This window comes from Topomyia yanbarensis, chromosome 2, assembly GCF_030247195.1.
Source record: "Topomyia yanbarensis strain Yona2022 chromosome 2, ASM3024719v1, whole genome shotgun sequence".
Taxonomy (NCBI): domain Eukaryota; kingdom Metazoa; phylum Arthropoda; class Insecta; order Diptera; family Culicidae; genus Topomyia; species Topomyia yanbarensis.
Window position 1 is genome coordinate 379,361,352 of NC_080671.1, and position 7,043 is coordinate 379,368,394.

Sequence of the window (7,043 nt, forward strand, 5' to 3'; positions counted from 1 at the left end):
AATCAACCTCCGTATGAAGTACTACTTAGATAAAATCATGTGGGATACGGCAGGAGAGAAAGTAAGGATTTTTTTTAATGGATAAGCGCGAAAGTGAGTCCTTCCTAGTGTCAACACATTACAGAATAGAGCATTTTAAGGACATTATGCAAGCGAGCCACAATATAGCTCCTACGTCACACACACCCCTCTCCCCTGTCTAACCATGTATCTGACATGAGCAAATATAAAAATACGTTTTTCAACACACTAACCTTGCCGGTATGCCACGAAACTGCTACTTGAGGAAGCTAGAACATTTTCATATACAATAAACCCGAGTTTTTGACGGAATGCTCTCTGCAGTTCTTATTTTGTACGAAAATATCACCCCTCTTCACTTGGGCTTTCTTGTCGAAGCACTCTTAATTTTCTTCTTCCCATTTTAATGCACTTTTTCAAATGCACTTTAATCACACATCACTGCACAAAACACCCGCGAAACTTTAAGCGTTTACAAACAAAACTTCAAATTTTCTGCCACTGTGCAGATGGCCGAAGGAAACTGTCCGAAAACTCTCATTTATGCGTTTGAATTTTCACTTCGAATCCTATTTTTTCTCAATGTAAACAAGCGAGTCGGTGCCTAGCAACAAGCGTGCGTTCCTGGCTTCCACATATCTTCACCTTAAAACTTAAAAACATATACGTATATAGACACTGTCGCAATTCTTCCAACTGCGTCGATTGGTAGATAAGTTTAGGCTCTCTATAGTTCCGAAAAAGACTTGAAAATTTTAGCAAATGTTTAAGTAAGAAATATAAAAATAGTTTAGTTGTACCAAAAAATTTAATAGCACTTACATCTTTCCTCATCTTGTCCATTGTTCATCCACTCGACATACCACGGTTGTGTTTGTGGCATCCACTATTTAACCTGAATTTACCCAAAAATACAGCTCCTGACAAGCCGATTAACTTCACAGCATTGCAGTGTACATGTGACGACATACAAAATTCCCACAGTCATCACGTCGACCTATTATATCGCTTCTGCACACTTTGCGACAGGTGAGATCGCTAGGAAAAGAGGATTTCATAATATTTTTATGATGTCACCCACGGCGCGCAGCAGCAACTAGAAAGCTCACGGTGTATTTATTAGAACAATTTTATGCAAAAAAATTCAGCACCTCTGAAACTTCGGAATATGAAAGAATGGGCTTTCCCCTTTCCTTTGAAACTAAGATCAAAATAATCCGTCGGGGGGGTCCAGAGCAACTTTTTTTTTGAAGTTTTTTTTCGTAACAATATAGGTTTTACTACTGGAGATAGTTCATATTTCTGTCCCTAGATGGTGCTTTATACATTCGAACAAAACTAAAAGTGAGAATTTGATAGAAAATTTAATTGTCTACAAGTTTGTTGACCACTAAAAATTGATCTGAAATCATCCGGAAAAGTTGTTTAAGATTTTAACAAAGTTATATCTAAGATAGTTTCACACGAGGCCTAGTGGTCTGGAAATATGTTTTCTGGCACTTATTACATTACCAAAAAAAATAATTGGGTTTAGTGGCATGAAAATATTAGACGGAATTCATTACGTTGACAATTCTAATTGAACTTCTGAGAATAAGGATGTTTGACAGAGTCAGAAAACTATTTGCGCTTTTGGTTTGTAATCTTTCCCGATAGGTTCGAAGGGACTACCATTCATCGGAAGGTATTGCTTGGTTACAAGGGTTTGCTTATATTTATGTTTTATAAAGGACCATACGTCGTATAATTTAGGTTATGATCGCTTAGGTCAGCTATTATAATTCCGTTCAAGACGAAATGTTGGGACACACCGTTTATAATTTAACGCAAACCACAGCAGTAACTGTCCAAATTAGTGGTTAGCGTGAAACGATTTATTCAAATTTTCTCCGCAAAGCATATTGTGGCAGTTGGATTTTACGGCCATTTCCTATCAATTATACGAGATATCGTTACTTAATTGATCCTAGATGTATACTATGTATACTTTTGAAAACAAAATATGATTTGAGTACAACAATAACCTTATATACATAGAAGTCCTCGAATATATCCCAAAAAAATATCTTGATCCAAAAACTCAAAGTTTTTTGTTCACTGTTTGTCACATTGAGTTAATTTTGAAGACGGATAATCAGGGTTTTTAACCAAACGTTGCAATGAAATCTGCGAAATATTGCAATGATGAGTTAAAAGTTTCATTGAGTTTGTTCAAATATAAAGGTTGAAGTTCAGGACTAGTCAATTTTATACGAAGATGCTAACAGAGTAGGAGATTCATGTAAGAATAGTTATCAGTCATCCCTGAGAACAATCGAAAAAATGAAAAAGAAGGCATACATAATTGAAAAAGCTGTTTCTGCGGGAGGAATCACTTACCATCATGAAAAAAAATATTAATATCATACTAGTTTGGTCAACACTTATCTAAAACTTCTCATCCAAAAAATATGAATGGTACCCTGTATCAGGGAATTATAATTTTCAGCTAAAAGATAAGACTTTCCAAGCTCTGAAAATCTGCTGAATTCACTATTGAACTAAACACAACTATTTGCCAAAAAAAAAGTGCTTGTGAATTGACAAACCACTAGGTCTTCTGTGAAACTAACTTAGACTTACAATTGGTAAAATATTAAACTACTTTTCGGGATAATTTCAAATCGGTTTTTAGTTGGTAACAAAGTTGTAGACAATTAAATAATCTATCAGATTCTTACTTTTGGTGTTGTTCGAATGTCTAAAGCACCATCTAGGGACAGAAATATGAACTAGTTCCATTGTAAAATCTATGTTTTCACGAAAAAAACTTCAAAAAAAAAAGTTGCTCTAGACCCCCCGACGGATTATTTTGATTTTGGTTCCAAATGAAAGGGGAAAGCGCATTCTTTCATATCCTGAAGTTTCAGAGATGCTGAATTTTTTTGCATAAAGTTGTTAAAAAAGACACCGTGAGCTGTGGTCTGTCGAAAAACTCCACCAGTTCATGCCTAGACTCCGGCTCAGTCTGCTGATGTTCGGCAGAAGCTTCCGTTGGCTGATGGCAATCAGCCGGATGAAACGCGCTGCCATTTTTCTGCTTTTAGGTTTTCTTTTGTTCACCATCCACCCAACGCGCTCCTCCTGTGTTATGTCGTGTCGTGGATCATATTAGATCCGGTTTTTTCCGGAGACGGCCTCACATGTATATGATGAATTTTACCTTTTCTTTGCGTTGGCCACGTAGATAGAAAAGTCAAATAAAAAGATTATCATATCAGGCTAATATTGTTTATGAAGCGAACCGGAAAATATTGCTTATAAGTATGTTTGCGTGGCGAATATAAAAATGACTTTGATAAAGCCGGAACGGAATAGGCCGTGTTTTCACAGATTTTCATGGAAGTTTCAATATGAACGTAGTTGCAGTTAATAAAGTGCTATCGATGGATATGCATCTCTGTGCTTTAAAAGTTCAAAAATTATTTTTCCTCGCTTATTTCTTAAGATTATATCAACCAGGTTTCTTAGGTTGCATTCAACAGCGTAGTATTCAATGTAGGAGTTCAGAAATGGGATTGAAACGGAAACAATTACATCCCTAGCAGAGGGTTTTGATTTATTATTTCGAGCAAATGTGTATCGTACTTTCTAACTGTATGCTGCCATTCTCTTTCTTGCTTCATTCAGAGCACGTTTAGAACTGTATTTTGAATACATAGGGTATTCAGAACATTAACTAAGGCTCAACTTAGCTGAATGGTGCTTTTGAAAAAGTGGCTGGGATTTATTTCATTACGCAGTTGTGTTGCGTACCCACGTATGCACTATGCTATATTTCTCTCTAGTGAAGAGCAATTTTGGTAACAACTATTTTTCTTCATTAACGGACCACTTCAATGAAAACTGTGGTTATGTGACGTCTCCGGAAAACAAATTGTTTCTCCGTAAATATCGCTTCAATTTCGTTGAAATCTTCTTACTACCTAAAATGAAGTTGAAGCAATATTTAGGAATTTACCGAAAAGCGAAATATGCATTTATTACAAAGATTTCCTGTCCAGAAAATTGTGGGTCCTGTTTAAATCCAATCAACATGGCTCATTTATGTAGCTCAATTTTCTAGTCAAGTTATCTCCGTAAATAAATAAAAGATAATACTGAACTTACCTTGATCCCTTTGTGACATTCCAAAGAAACCTTTTCAATTCACTGCTTCCACAAAAAGTACTCAAAAATCGGAATTTCCTGTCCGAAGGATTTGGGTGAAGGGATGTTTATTTACATCCATATCGGCAACACTATGGTGTTTGCAATAGTTTGCATGCACAGCGTAAATGTGGATAATATATGGTCACAAGAAAATGTTGAATATTGTAAAATGTGCTTATAAGCATATAATCACATATCTCAATAAAATAAGCATTGTATCTAGCTTATTTCATTTTGATCATCAATATTGATATGAATTTGTCCCAATTTATAATGTAGAATGTTCTGAAAACATCGTTCCATAAATGACCATTCGTAATCGAACATTTGTTACATTGTGAAAAATTTAGCGTATAATGATATTCCATGGCCATCTAGCTTCAATTTGGCTTGTTTGTTGACTCAAATGACATGACTTCATTGACATCAATGCTTTTGTCTAGCATGTCTAGCATGTAATACACTGCGAAAAATATCGAAATACTTGATATGTTCATCTTCCATTCTTCAAAAACGCAATACTGAGTAGTAAACATGAACACTAATGATAGAGTATAATGAAAATGTGGAGCTGTTTTCAAGATAAATTAGTGTCAGAAATACAACTGTCAGCAGTTGATTATTCGGACCATCCATCGTCTTACTATCCGATCAATGACAGGCGGCTTTTATATCTGTCTTCATAAGTCGAAACAAATGAGGTGGACTACAGTCATTTAAAACTTAGTCCAAATTCAGTTCAGCTAACAAAATGTATTGAACGCATCTTTCAATATCGATGAATCACTTTTTGAAAACATTTGCATTATGCCACGAATAGTAAATCTTTTTTCACTAAAGGTGTTCAGTGCAAGGTGAATCAGGAATCAAAATATATTGGCTCAAATGCCCTGTTCCTTGTATGTAGACGGAGATTTGTGCCTAACTGGGAAAGTTGTTAAATTACGTGTTCAAAGTTGTGTTACAGCTATTATAAGTATTGTAACGTGATTTCCCCTATCTATCACCAGTTCATAGGACAATATCAAGTGGATTTCATATAGTGTCTTTTATGAATTTGGATGTTCAGTGGGCTCTAGTTCTCAAAATGTTCAACCAATTTCATCCAAACTTTCTGCAAATCATCGTGCATTTACTCATGTTGCAAAAACTCTATTTATTATGGTCAGCTCAGACACAGAATCGATGGATAAGCTAGAGCATATTTTTCGGGAAAATCCGTGTAAGCATTCGTTACATATTAACATATGTATGCGAATAACCATCGCATGCAAGATCCGTCTGCCGATTGCCGGAAGTCTGCTAGCCGATCGTAGCAATGGTAAGTTGATTTTACTGATGCCATTTAAAAATGACAGATATATTCCTTACACACATTGAAAGCTTGATGTTCAGTTATCAGTACCCCCGGTATCTGGTCTCGGATTTACACTGAAATTTTGTAGGGTCATGTTTTTCCAACGTCTCCCAGGCATTTGGTAATATTGCAACATGATCATAGTCAATCGTATATACAAATGCTTTGAATTCATTTCGAACCATATTGATCAGTTTTTTATTTAGATTCTCCAAGAAGCATTGTAAATACTTTACACACAACCACTAACTAAATATCAATGGGCTTCCACTGAACATTATCTAAGAAAGCATCGATTTTGTAATATAAATTTTTATTTTTATAACAAGGTTGAAAACCAAACTTAGTGGATGAGTTCCATCGTAGCAACCTTCGATGACGAAAGTAAAAAAAGTTCACTGCCGTCATGGTTGCTTTGAAAAAAAATATATGTTTGAGATTGAAAATATGAACCAACAAACGTACATCTACATCAACTATAATTTGTAATAAGAGTGTACGGTATTCAAATTCTGATGGAAAGACTTCGATGACTCCGAGCAAACTAGGTAGCAACTTGTGTGGCGAATGTTTTAAATCGGTAACTTTCGAGCTTTCTGATGCCGTAACATACGATTTACTGGAAATTGGAGACTGAAACTAAATAGCTTAAAATAGATTCGAAATTTGTTATAAAACCTGAAGAGCAGGAGTACAGGAACAACAGACACGTGACAACTGAGCGTATTACTTAGCCGCAAGTTGGATTATTGGGAGACCCAAGTCAGCATTTTACTGGTAGTTATTAAGGCACCAGGAAGTTACCAGTTAGATTTTTCCATTTTATTTTAACCATATTGTTTTCAGGATGGCTGCGTATATATTAGTAATTCTTATTAGTATTAATATATATTCGTTTCACCTTTTGTTATCTCCGTCGTCTATGAAAACTGTTTCGGTTTCCAGCGTTTTCATGAAGTGGCTGATCGGCCTATTATGAAAATAAAAATGCTTGTAAGGACGACCAATTTGTATCGCAATACCGACAAAAATGTTCCCCAATTCGGAAATAAAGTGACATGAATTCTGGAATAATCGTGTTTCTAAGTTCGGAAACAGGACCGTTAACAGAAATTCATGTGTTTAATAAACGTGTTCATTTCTCCGTAACGCCTGCTTTATTTTTGGAGAAATTTGATTTTTTTTATGAACATCACGGGCTCCGCTTAGTCATTGACAAATTGTTTTTACTGTCTGTGAGCTAGTTGATGAACATTTTTCATAAACCAAGTGTTGATTAGTGAATTTATTTATAAATTTAAGAACGGTTTGACGTGAACTGATTAATGAGGTTATAAAACTATTGCTTTAGTTTCACGAAATAATATTCATGGATCTCTTCAAGCTTCGTAAACTGATTCCTGATTCCGAGTATGTTAGTCACGATAAACCCTTCTTATTCGTAAAATAATTCACAAAATCAAAATACGTTTCC